Source organism: Athene noctua, chromosome 14 (genome assembly GCF_965140245.1).
Source record: "Athene noctua chromosome 14, bAthNoc1.hap1.1, whole genome shotgun sequence".
Taxonomy (NCBI): Eukaryota; Metazoa; Chordata; class Aves; order Strigiformes; family Strigidae; genus Athene; species Athene noctua.
The window spans coordinates 3,429,269-3,443,131 of record NC_134050.1 but is presented as its reverse complement, the minus strand read 5'-3'; the positions used below and the strand labels follow the sequence as shown (position 1 = coordinate 3,443,131).

At 44.4% G+C, this 13,863-nt stretch overlaps 1 protein-coding gene across 1 annotated transcript in view; it reads left to right on the top strand.

Moving 5' to 3' along the window:
* The first annotated feature begins 5,366 nt into the window (after nucleotides 1-5,366).
* HIPK3 (homeodomain interacting protein kinase 3) overlaps nucleotides 5,367-13,863 on the top strand; it is a 74,867-nt gene continuing 66,370 nt past the window's right edge. Inside the window, exon 1 of the mRNA XM_074917800.1 lies at nucleotides 5,367-5,568. The gene's annotated coding sequence lies outside the window, so the exon portion shown is untranslated. The remainder of the gene's footprint in view (nucleotides 5,569-13,863) is intronic.

Genomic DNA, 13,863 nt, shown 5'->3' with positions numbered 1-13,863 from the left:
CAAGAAGAGACAGTTCATCTCAAGACAGCCAGTTTTTATCTGCATGATAACCCAAAAGATTTTAAAGATTCCTTTTACATTTCCTAAGACTTGCTATTTTAGTCACCCTGTCATTATCTTTGTATGCAAGGCAAGTTAATTTCCTAAGAGTTACCATTAGTGCTTGGTGGAATTTGAAATAGCAACGTCAGGATAGTGTGTGAGGTTCCTTAGAACTGGGTTTTAAGGGCTGAGGAAGAAACAAGCAGAAAGACAGGCAAGCGGAAGAACATTTTCAGTCTGGTTTTCTTCTTTGGAAGAGCCACACAAGTAGATGGCTCCTCATGCATCCCTCAGGAGATCTGGAAGGAACCGAGATGTCTTCATGAAATGAACATCAGCATTGTACAAAGCCCTAGAAACCACCACTAGCCCATGGAAGGTGTATTCTCTCCTTTGCAGCTTTTAAATCTTGTGGAGGAGCCAGGCTGTTTAACTTGCAAATTAAACACCAAGCAATAAACAAAATGCCTCCTCTCCCTTTTTATTTTTAGTCCTCGTTTTACTAAAGAAAGTAGTGTTTTGATGCAAAACAATGGAGTGGAAATAAATGCTGCAATTTGTGTTTGAATATCCGTGCTTATTTTTGCAAATGACTTAAATAATATAAACTGCGTAGAGAAACCTGTGTGATTTTTTTTTTTTTTTTTTAATTGAGGAAATACAGTGCTTCTCAACCGACCTTTCAGTTGTTGCAAAAGAGCAAAGTGTATGTTTGCTTTAAATTTGAAAGAGATTTTTCGTTTATGCTCAGCAACAGAAGGTTGGGTTTTGGATATGTCTAGCAAACAAATCTGTAGGGGGGGGATCTGAGGAAACTTTGAGCTGTGTTTATCAGAATATGATGGTAATCAGTAGAAAGTGTAAATTTAAATTTTTATGTTTTAAAAAAACACTTTATCAGTTTAGCTCAGATCCCTTTACAGGTTTCAGCAGGAATTTGGATCTTAAAAAGTTTTAATCCAAATACATCGCATCAGGTGCTCGTTTCTCGTAATAGAAGTGATACTTCAGCAATGGTTACATCCGTTAAAAAATATACTTTAGATAAGGAATTTCAAGGAGAGGAAACAAGTTCATTTTGTCCAGTCTTATCTTTGTTTTGGGAGGATAAGTATTGTAAGCATAAAATATTTCAGCCAATATGAAAAACAAATACTATTAATTCCTTGCTTAACGGATATTGCTAAATACTGCGGGAAGGACTAACGACTATGGCCTGCAAGTTTGGAGAAAAAAAAAAAAGAGAAAAATTGAAGTGGTACCTTCCCCTATTCCACCCTCCTTGTGTTGATTTGATCTTGCTGCTCACACTCTTCAGGTTAGGTGACTACAGCCTGGATACCTTCAGTGGTCACAACAACCCGTTGCCAACCAGCACGCTTCTGGCTTGTTTGGATTTCATAATTTCTGCCCAGAAAAGTAAACTGAAGTCTGTGCAGCTCTAACTCCTAGCTGTAAAGGAAAATTCTGCCTTCTTCTTTGTCTTAGCTTTGACATTCAAGAAGTGTATTCCTGAGCTGATTCAACTCGCCCAAGAAAATCCTTTTTTTGCTGAGCAACTTGAATTTGCTAAATGGGAGGTTGAACGCCAGCAATGAGGAGTTATCACCGACAGAATTTAACTGGATGTGTGGAGAGCAGATCAAGAAAATTGCAGGAGACCAGTTCTCTCCCTTTTCCCAGCAATGAACTTGGAGTGTGGCTTGCTGTTTCGTGCAATTGCACCCTACATTATTAGCGACCGAGTGAAAGGCCTGGTGGATGGAATTACAGCCCTATGGTCTTGCCTTCTCCTGTCCTTATCTTTGTGGTTTTGCTCCTCTGAGCAGCTCTAATAGCACAGCCTTGTTCAGGACTCAAGTTCATTCACGAATTAAGAGCCTAGCTGATAGAAACAAGTCATAAGCTGATATAAACAACTCATACTGGCCATAAAAAGTGTATGATTATATAGTTTATAGCAGTTTGATGAGTGAAACAAATTGTTCTAGCCAAAGCATTTTCTGTCTGTGTCTATGCTTGGGATTTTGATAACAAAAATAGCACAAAATGTCATTGGTAGGTGTGCTGCCAAAAAGCTTCTAGCCGGCGTTTGTCCTCAGATCGTATCTTTTTTGCTGCAGAATAGATTACGTCTACTGGAAATATCTTCTATAACTTTTGTTTCTTCTTTCCCCTCTGAGCACTCACACCTAACTCCTGCTTATCCTCTGCAAAGGTATAGAAACAAGGAGGAACAAAGAGCCTATGGAGGTGTGTGTTTCAATGCTGAAGTTTATAAATGAATCTAAATGACATGGGCCTCCTTCCACTGAGTTACTTAAGTACTTTGAAACAAGACACTCCCCTCCAAGTGGTATCAGTAGTCCACATTACTTACAGGTGTAACAGGAGTGTCCGTATTAACCCCTCAGTTACCTACCACCACAAAATGTACCTGCCAAGAGAAAATTAGGACGAGGAAGTGTTTCCTGTTTTTCTGATGACAAAAAAATCATGTGAGGGCTTCTCAGTCGTATTAAACCTCTGACTGAAATGTTCATCCGAGTGTTTAAAACTCGTTGATACATCTAATGTTGTCTTACCACATTCTGTAGGTAGTTAAAAACCCTTCTGTGGCCAAAGTAAGCCTTACGCATAGTTGACTGACGGAAAAGGTTTAGGCCCTTTAGTCTGAAGTATGATGAAATTTTCACTGAGCACAAGGAAGCCTTTAAGCGAAACATCGCCCAAGTAAGGACAAATAATGGATTTTCAGAGATCCAGCAGCTGAAGGAGTTTTGGCTAGTTTTGAGAGTTTGATTACCTGCTGATGATACTCCTGTTGTAGGCTGAGTGGAAGTCTAGCTGGATCTAATTAGTGAAAACTGGAACGTGAGGACAACACTGGCAGTGGTGAGGTGTTTTGGGAGGCTCTGTTGTTTAGCAAATACGGCCAACTCAAAACTCCAGAGAGAGACCAGTATAACTAGAGAGGATAATCACCCCCAAATCACCCCCTTCTTCTCTAAACCCGAATTAAAATCTATTTCTGAAAGTTGGTGAAAATTGTGCAAATATATCAGTGGAGCATTGGATTAATAATTTTGTCTATTTTTAGATGATCAGTATCATTCAGGTTTACAACAATATTTGGATTGTTTTGGTTATCGAACTGTAAGAAGTTGCATGGTGAGATATAAGAAAATGGCTAGAAATAGTTCTTAAGAAACAGCTATAAAAATATGTTAAGACTAGTTAGTAGCTGAAAAGGAGGATTTCTTTTTTCAGTAGATCACAAACATGTAATTCGGGGTGACATGTATGCTAATTTATGTTTGCAGATAAAATATACTTCCAGATCGAATCGGCATATACTTCACGCTTTACTTTGTTAAGCCCTTTTCGAGTTTGTATGGTTAAGTAATCAGCAAGACTGTTTACAAACATTTGAAGTCTTTTAAAATAGATTAGACGTTAATAAAACGTGTAGCTGAATAATTCTGTAGGACGTTATTTTTTTAGATGTGTGAAGAGAAGGTTGATTAATACTTATAAAATTAGTAAGCAAAAGATGTGATGAGCAGCTCTTGAGAGCTGTAATTTACTAACATTGACACCCACCTATTTTTCCCCACCCCTAAATTATACGTCTCTTTACTTACAAGACCGAATATTGGTGGTGTTACGGTAGTAACGCCAATGTTAGGTTTTAGTACATCCATCCAGGAACTCTGTCTTCTCCAATTAATTAATTAAAATTCCGACTTAACATCCTGGCAATCTGTATTACAAGGATTAGACCTAAATAAAGGTTAAAATCAAGCAGGCACGTGTTGAAAATACAGGAACAAGTAGCGAGAGAAAAATAGGAGAGTACATGCAGTTGTGCGAGTAAATAGAGAAACTGTTGGTTATTTTTGGCAAGAGGTGGAGAAGCATGTGACGTCCAGTTGTAGCTGCAGTCAAGGATTTATCTTGGGGCTAACTACTTTATAGGCAAACAGTAATTCCTTTTTCACCCCACATCAGCTGAATACTATTTAGGGTCAAGAATGCTGGTTGTGCAGAAGTTGACCAGTCCGAAACCAACCGCGAATGTTCGAGCGCTGTATAATAATATTCGGGGCATGATGTTACCGAGGGAGTATCCTGTTCTTTTGTCAGGAGTTGGGCAAGGCAAAATGCTGAACTTGAACGCGGGGCGCACAATGGCCGTTACATTTGCTCCATCCAGTTTCTCGCGTAGCGAGGGGGGTGTCTGGTGGTATCAGGCTAACGTGGCCAGGGCCGCTCCTCAGGGGAAGATGGCAGGCTGCATCTAGAAGGTTGGTGCTTCGTGCTTATTTTTCAGGGCGGGATAGCGGGGGGGTGTCTCTTCATCTTACAAAGCAAGAGCACTCATTGAAACGAATTCGGAGTTCGCGTGCTCCTCCTGACACCGCCGTCTGCTGAGCTGCAGGGTTTGAGGGTCGGGGCTTCTCCCTGGCGCCAGTTTTCCCCTCACGCGTGTCACGCACCCGTGAATGTTCAGGGAGTTGGCGGCGAGCGAGGGGGGGGGCGAGCTCCCCGCCTGCCGTGTGGCGGGCAGGGCCGCCGCCGCGGGAGGCTGCCCGGGGCTCGGCGGGTGCTCCCCGGGGAGCAGGAGGTCGCCTCTCCCCGGGCAGTGCCGGACCGGGCCGCGTTAGCGGTAGGTGCGCGGCAACTTGTCCCCGCACGGCTCCCCGGGGCGGGCGGGCGGCCGAGGGTCCCGCCTGGGCTCCGCCGCTGTGCGGGGCGGCGGCGGCCGCACACCTGCCTGGCCGCGGCGGGGCGGGAGAGGCGCCGGGCGCTGCCTCCGGGCCGGGCAGCGCTGGGCGTGCGCGCGGAGAGCGGAGAGCGGCCCCGCGGCGGCGGCGGGCCCGCCGCGCTCGGCCGGGGGTGCGGGGGAGCCCGCGCAGCGCCGGGGGAGGCGGCGGAGGGCGGCGGCGCGGGGCGGCTCCCGGCTGCGGCGGGCGGCGGGGCCGGGCGGGGGCGCTGCCGCTGAGGCGCCGCGCCGGGCCGGGCCGGAGCGGGCGGCGGGAGGGCCCCGCAGGCTGGGCCCCGCGGGCTGGGGCGCGGCGCCGGGGCACGCCGGAGCGGGGCCGCGGTGCGGTGCGGCCCGCAGGCTCCCCCACCCCCCCCCGCTTTCCCCTCGGGAGCGCTCGGCGGGGGCCGCGTCCCGCCGCTCCGGGGCGATGGGCGGCGGCGGGCGCCGCTAGGCCGCCGCGGGCAGGACAGCGGCGGAGGCGGGAGGGAGGCGGAGGCGGAGGAGGCGGCGGCCGGGGGCGGGCTGGGTCCCTCCCCGGGAAGATGAGGCGGAGGCCCGGGCTGCCGAGCGGGCTGAGCTGGGGCTCTTCCCTCCCAGCCGCCAGGACAAGATGGCAGCGGCCGAGGCGGCGGCGGCAGGAGCGGCGGGGCTGAGGGGCTGAGCCCGGCCGGAGCGGCGCTTCCCGGGGCGCTCCCGGACATGCCCAGGGCGGCGGCGGCAGCTCCAGCTCGGACGCCAGTGCGGCCCGATCCGTGAAGGTGAGCGGCCGGGAGAGGAGGAGCGGGGCCGTCCCCGGAGGGGGCGCGGGGCACTGCCTTGGCCGGCGGCTTTCGCCCCCTTCCGCGGCGGCGGGGGGGGGGGCGGCGGGCTCCGTGGCCGCTGCCCGTCGCCTAGGCGCGGAGTACCGGCTGCCCTTGCCGGAGCCGGGCGGCGGGGAGCGGGCAGCGCCGCTTCCCCTTCCCGTCGCCCTCGACGGCGCCTGCTCCGCCGCGTCCCCGAAGTTTCCCCTTCGCCGGCGCGGGGAAGCGCCCGCCCCGACCCTGCCGCCGCGGCCCCGGTGCCGGGTGAGGCCGCCGCCGCCCGGCGAGGGGGGAGGCGTGGCTGCCCGCTTCGCCCGTTACCGGCCTCGGGGCGGCGGCGGGGCCCCGCTCCCCTCCCGGCGCGGGGGGTCCCGCGGGTGGCGCCCGGGCGCGGCGGCGGCTCCTCCCGGGACGGGTCCCGCTCCCGGTCCCGCTCCCGGCTGCCTCCGCCTCGGTGCCTCCTCGTAGCCCCGGCGGGACCCGACCCCCGAGAAGAGAGCGGCGGCGGCGGCCCCCCTCCTCCGCGCTGTGGGGGCAGCTGGTGCCGAGGGGCCGGTACAAATAAAAACAACTGGAAAGGAAGTTGACGCTTTAAAATTTGGTCAGTTCCCAAGAGCTCGCTCTGGGAAAACAGAGGGGGTTCTTGCTGGTGGCTTTAACGTGATGTCTGCAGCAGGGATTGTGCTGGGTTTGTCCTGGTTGTTGATTCATCGTGATATCAGTTATAAAAGTGGTAGATGCCTTTGCGTGTGTTTAGCGCTGTAGGAGACAGTGGTTTTATTTTCTTTTTGAATTTACATTGAACCTTTAATCGTCAGAGCTGTGTGCTTCCACGTAAACGTCTTTCTTTTGAGGCTATACTTTTGTTACTAACTGTTGCATCTGATTTAAAATGTCAGTGCCAAAAGCTGCCCTGGCTTCCTTTTTTGTTAACTCGGTAAGTTGTTTTGAGATTCCCAGGATTGCTTTCCCAGAAATGATGTGGCTCTCTGATGTTTTTGCATCTTCCTGCTTGTCTGTAACTTTGTTTATTTCGGTTACTTTTAGTATCTTTAGATTGTGGGAAAACATGTTATTACTGTGAGAGACAATGGCCTTAAGTAAAGCTGCAGTTGTTGATAACAATGCATATTTCTGTGATTATTCCCCCCCCCTCCCGCCCCAGTATTACATCCCATTACATCATTTACAAAAAGTTTATACTCTGATTTCACACAAAGTAGAAAAGCTTGACTGGACTGTGAGCACTAACTCTGCTGTGGAATGATTGTTATGTCAGAAAGTAAATTTGCTAAATGCTTCTATAAGTTGAAAACTCAGGCAGTAACTGTCTAATAAGCATGGCAGCCAGCAAAGAGATTAATTAAGCACCTGGAAAATAGGTCAAGACTGTATTACGAAGCGGCATGGTGAGATCGCAAATAAATAGAGCAAAGTGTTAACATGGGCTTACTGGGAGAAAACTGATACCGATGTAACAGCGGTGACTGCTTTATCTGTGCTGCTGCGAACCTTTTATGGTAGCGCACGGTGAGATGATGTTTATAATCATGTAAAACGGGAATTAGATAGAGTTTTTGCATTTATTTATGCATTTATTACCGGGGACTGCTGTTGTAGTGCGAGTTCTGCTGCTTGCTCAGGGTGTGGCATCGGTTGTGCTGGTAAATTATTTTTTTTCTAGATACGTTCCCCTAGATGCTCTGATTCGGCTTGTGGTGGTGGTGTGTGGCTCTCTGGGTTTGAGGACACTTTGTAATCGGGGAGATTCCATCAGCTGGAATAAAGTTGAATTTTAAAAAATTTCTCGGGAGACTGCCCCTGAGCTGGCACCTCTACCAGCGCCTGTGATTTTTCTTTGTTTCGGGTTTTTTTGTGTTTGTTTCCCTCCTGTCTTTCAAACAATTACCTGCAGAAACAGGGAAACGAGACAGACTCCTTGCATAACGAGATGCCAGAGACAAAGACAGGGTGTGGGGAGGAAGAGTGAGCTTTCAACTCATCTTAACAGAAGTTGACACAACTGATATAAATATTAAAATTTGTGTGTGCTGCTTTTCTGGTTACGTCCTTCAGTATCGAGCAGTTGCTTCAAAACAAACGTTGTTTCGGAGGTGATTTGTCAAAAAGCATGTGTCGGATTGATTGTGTCTGTTAAAAGGGATGGGAGGCTGAGCAGCACTTCTAGAGAAAGACTGTTAGCTTACCGGCTCCTGGGTAGAACAGAATTAACTATGCTTAATTCTCAAGAAAATCCCTGCCTAAACACATAGGAATGTCAGGCTGTGCTTCTCCAAGCCTGTGTGTTTAGGGATGTACCCCTCTGTACTATTTTAAGGGTTTGCACTCTTCCTGTTTTTTGAATAGTTTTCTTTTTTAACAGTATATATTATTTTTCTCGTATTTTCCATTCTGCTGGTATGCTGATTATAGCAACAAAGATCCTTTTGACAAAACGGGGCGTTTTGAAACAGGAATTTTACAGTTGGCTTTTGGGCGGCGTGGGGGGAGGGGAAGCAAAGCATTGGTAATGGGCACAGGGCTGTCATTTGAGGCCCAACATGTATTTCAGAGGAATGTTAAATAACAGAAAGAAAACTTCTTTTAGTTGAGCTAAATTTTGCTATTGCAACGTGAGGTTGGTGAAAGTATCGTGGCATATGACTGCTGTGCACATTCAGAATAGTTACCCTAGGCAGTATCGCTTTCTGCACAGAATTTTGTGGAAAAGGGCAGAAAACATCGATGCTTTTTATTTTTTTTTTTTATTAGACAAGCCTTAGTTTCACTGAATATATAATTATTTTATTCTATATGCAGAAGCATTACGGCTGAGTTAGGCTGCTCTATCGACTAACTATCGTGTAGAGCAGGGCTGATAATCAACCGGTGATACTCAATCGAGGGAAGAAGAAACGTGGAAGTAGGATGTCCTCGTGGTGATGGCAGCGCTCCTCACCTACGTGTTTGCTGTTGAATTTTATGAAATGGTATCCACCTTTCATACCTCGAAAAAGCTTGTTTGTACCTTTTTGTGTTTTCCGAGTTTCTTCAACTCCTCGATAATGTCACAGTACAGTCACAGGAGAATTTTGAAAACCTTGGCCATAGGATTGATTTGACAAGGAAAACATCCTTAGGACTTCTTTATCGAAGCTCTGGAGCTCCTGTAGATGGGTTATATAAACTCACAGCTGGTCAAATACTTATTTTCAGCTGGTTTAACTGTTCAATTTTCTTGCCTTTGGAAATAAGGGAGGTAAGAGTGGAGCTCGATGCTGGGGAGCTTTTACTAAGCTAGATGTCTCTGTTCCTCAGTCACTGAAATATTTTTCTTCAGATCTCTTGACTGAAAATCTGTGATGGAGTGGAAAATAATGTATTACTTTCAATCCGTGTCTTGTGAGAAAAGCTCGTTCTTTGGGTGAAGTGTGAGATGGATCTCCTGGTGTCTGAAACTATTTTAGAACTCTGGTTGGGTTGTGTGTGAAACCAAGTATGAGGAGATTAACAGGGATGAGCACTGAGTGTGTTAGAGATGACTAATGAGTGTGCAGTGCACCTTAAATGATGATGTTAACTTTCAGTAGCTAGTGCTCTGAAATGGGTTACCTTTTCTGACTTCTGCAGGCAGTGAACACCCTCTATTTGACCTGAAATAACCTGTGATGAAGCACAGAGCCTGGAAAATCCTGTTACCTGTTCTTGGCTTCCTCTTGGCCCCCTCTTTAGACCAATTTAATTTAGAGCCTCTTTCTCTTTTACAGATTTCTAGAGAAATTGAAGCTCTGTTTCTCTTCAGAGGCACTAACTTTTGAGTGACAGATGAGAAGAGGAACAACATGTAATTGTGAAAGTATGTTTTAGTCTGTGATTTTATTTGATAGCATAGTATTTCCTACAGGGTAGGTCTTTTTCTCCCCCCCCTTAATTCTTCAGCTGTTTTATTTCAGTGTAGTGAATGTTGGGGAAGGTGGCAAGAATTGGTGTGAGTCGTGTTTTTAGATGCAGTTTGGGGGATAGTCTTTGTACAGTTTTGCAGTATTTTTACACATGATGTCACTTTTTTTTTTTACGTATTGTCATAGTATTCCACTTCAATTTTGAGAGTGGGTAACTTTCTGAGAAAATCTCTAGCTTAGCAGTTTTGTCTCCTCTTCCATTTTGAAGCTAGTAACTGGAGTGTTTTTTAAGCAAATAAATGCAAGTAGTTTATTTCTTAGTTTTTTTCTTATTCAGTGACTTGGAATCAGTGTAATTTCAAAATATCTCTCCCTGTGTCATGAACATCACATATTTAATAGCCCCAGCATTATGTTAACCTTTTGTACAGTCTTTTTTTCACCTTGTGTTTTCAGGAAAAATTAGAAAATATTCTTTTTTGGAACTGTTGTCTTTTCTCCAGCTCTATTGTGCCCTACAATATTTGGGTAAAACAGGGCGAAGCCTAGAAAAATGTTAAGTTCAAGTTCCAAAACACAGTAATAAAATAAGACCCACTGAAATATCCAAAGACAAAACAGATAAAAATATATTAAAAATATTCTTTGTAGTATGATCGAAGCTATAGCAACTGTCTCAATGTTTAAAAAGCAATTGGATTATGTAGAGAGAATTATTATTGTATAAGTGACACTCCCATCAGAAAACCTGTTTTTTAAATCAGTAATTTTAAACTCGTGTGACTTTCCGTTCTTGCTGAAATAATTTAACTGCTCTAGAAAACTGTTTTAGTGCTTTTAAAAGTATGTTATAAATATGATTAGTGCTTTTTGTGTAAAAAGTCAGCTGTTCTCAAATGAAAATCCCTTCGTATAGTATAAACATTACTTGCTGAGTATGTATGGCACTGCAGTAACTACCCATTCAGAATAAGTGGAGGAAAATTTAGAGACAAGAAAGCTCGGGTCCTAATACCTGTGCAGCGTCCCATTAACATCCTCGTTAAAAGAGGAGGGGGTGTGTGGCTGCAGGTCCCAGATGCTGACAGCCACTTTCCACCCCTGTCCAAAACCACTCTGTAATCCACCGACCCGAGAGTTTCTTACTCTTCTCTGTACTGGAGGCTGTGCTCCTTTAGGTTACTATCTGCAGCTGTTTTTATGTGACCAGGACACTTAACTTCCAAGGCAGGAGATTGGCAGGAATTTAAATTTCTGGGTGACACAAGATTTTTACCGCAAAGCTGAAAAGCTTGGCTATTGCCTTGGTTTGGGATACCTGAGAAAAATTGCCTTGGTCGTTTTAGTTTTACTTTAGTTTGACTTTTGGTTAGGAGGCGAACCATGAGATGGAAGTGGGTCTCCTCACCTCATGCTGAAGCGTGATAAAATGAGACAGCAAAACTGGTCCCTGGGCAGGAAAACTGCCAGTAGAACAACTTCAGCTGGGATTTCGATAGCTGGTGCAGCTGTGCTTTGTGTGGGGCTGCAGTGTCTTCATTGCAGAGATGTTTGCCGCTTTTATTAGCGTGACCAAATCCCTCCAGGCCCGCTCTGGCTCTGAACTGACATCTGAACCTTTCCCTGATCATGCTGCTATAGACTGGAACAGGTATAGACTGAAATAAATGCCTGTCCGTAGAAAGGAGCTAGCGTAGGCTCAAGGCCTGAATGAGAACGTTGTCATATAAATGCAAAAGTGCAGAGAGAAATCAAACTGATAACCTATACAAAGTTTATTATAAGGGCAACAGAGAAACTTTTTAATTTTACTGGTGATTTAAGCTCCCTCTGGAAGATAAGAGTAACCACTAGCATCAGCTATTCATGAAAATTACCTATATGTACAACTTTATCTGAAACCTTAGTAATTTACTTTTGCAAAAGTAATTTAGTGTTTCATATGTAGATTCAAAACCACATTTCTTCTCTCCTGTTTCCACAGTCTCTATTATTTACTACTTTGCTATGCTTCTTGTCAGTGTTTACAAAAAATGGTGTGTTAACCTTTACCTTACTCCACTAGCTGGGGAAAAAAATGAGTACATTTTACTCACTCCTCTGTATGGTGCAGGTTTTGCCTGTATTGGTACACAACAATTGGTGGAACTTGCACAATTTCCAGACGGTTTTTTATTTGTTTCTTGATGTCTTTCTGCCTTTTTGACTGAAAAGCTGTTAATGTGCATCATCGCCTTGTAAACCTCTTCCTTCCTGTGTTTTCCTAGAAACTTCGGTCATCTGCTACTTCCTACTCTTTTCCTTTCAATTATTTTGTGTGGGTTTGGGTTTTTTATTACTCAAATTGCTTGCTTGTCTACAGTCTGTCTGATCTAGTTGAGAAGTTTTCCCCACAGCTTGGTTTTGAACTATTTTAAACTATTTATAGGGGTAGAGGAGGTCCTTACAAGATCTTTATTCTTCAGCACTTGAATCTGTTTAATACGGGAATTTTGGTGTTTGGGATCCTACTTGTGAAGCACTTTTGGAAGTAACAGGCTTTGTTCCAAAGAGAAGAAAAAAGCTCTTTGTCTCCTCTTTCCTTATGTACTAATATCAATTTATTTTGTGATTCAACAAATTAATTGGTATTCGGACTAGTAGGAGTGGATTGCTTTCATGAGATTCTAAAGGATTTGTTTAATACCTTTTCTTTACGGCGTTGGAAATGATGCTATGGACTAACGTCTTCCTTTGCCAGTGTCAGCTCTGAGCCCTGCAAGAGGACCTCATGGGAATTTTTTTCAAGAAATATTTTGGGAGCTCTTTACAACAAATGCTCTTCAAGACTAAATGTCTTCTAAAAACTCAGTTGAAGAGATGTCTAAAATTTGTTTTAAAGATTAAAACAAGAGCGAATGTTAAAAGTTTATGCTACAAGTGGAAAGATTATTAAATATGGAAGGGAACACAACAGAGGAAAATTGACACGTTTATTATGCTTTAGCTAGCGGAGTCATATGCTGTGCGTAATCTTACTTTTCTTTTTGCATACCTTTCTGTATAATCAAATCAGTAGCTTCTGTGTAGGGGAGGGGGAGAAATTTCTTGCACTGGTGGCTTTGGGAAACATTATAATATGGGTTATTATAGTTATTGATTCGTTAGGAGGCAAAAGGCTGAGCCTTTTGTGAGAGAATATGAATTTCTAATGCACTGTATTTTACCCATAGGAAACACTGCTTCCTCCACGTCTTTAGAAATCTAAAAGAAGTGGTAAACACCTATTTTCCTTCCGTTGTTTCTTAATTGTGCTACATATGCCATGCCTAACTTACACAGCTGTTTTCAGTAAGCAGCCAATACTATCTTTGTGATGTTGCTTACAATGAAAACAACTTGCCTGTTATATAAAAGCAAAAATATTAAAGCCGCAGTTTTAAGTAAGGCATTTGTATTCTGAAAAAAAAAAGACTTTGAATTGTCGTTCTCTGTGTGTACATATAAAAGAACCTTTCAAACATATACTTACTGGGTGTGTGTGTATATACGTCAGTCATTATATGTTTGGAAGTTGTTACTGGGTACAGCTGAAGCGACCGACCTGAAAACTGTAGCAGAAAAAGATAAATCAGGACAAGTTTGTTGGATTAGATGACTTAATCCTTTACAGTTAAGTCAGATTTAAAACAACAAAAAAAGTTGAGGTTCTTATTTACTCTAATATTTTTGTTGCAGAAGGAATTGAATATGGTCATGCTGTTTGGACAATTCAGTCACTGCTTAATAACGAAGTCCTTGTTGGTCCTATTGGAAGACAGATTATGATTTTTCTTGTATTTGGGGAAAGTTTTAACTCAAATGTTACTTACTGCTGGGTAATTCCTAATGTGTAGAAAACAGTTTTATACACCTTGAACCATTCTCTCTTGGTACAGTAGACCCTGATTTGAAAATTTTTACGTCACAGACTCAATGAGCTGATGTAATTTGTGTGCGCGCTGTTGCAAACTTAATGTGCAAGTCCTAGGTGGAGAACAGTAATTTTGTGTTGCTGTACTGATGTGTGGTTTGTCCAGCTGAGAATCTTTTTTTAATAAGAGGGAGAAAGATGATTTTGAATGAACCTCCTTTACCTTGAGTAGTTTAGAGAACTTGATGAAGAATCAACTTTACGTAAGTAGGACCTCTTCATGGGCACGCAGATGTTCTGGCATGGCAGCAGTTCTGTGAAGGTGAAGTAGCAATGGGGAATATAGCCACCTAGGTTGATGTCCTTACAGGAGCTGCATTTGGTATTGTTTAGAGCTATTCTAAAATGAAATTTCTAAAAGAGTTTCCGAGCTGGGTTGGTCAACTTCTAATTCTATCA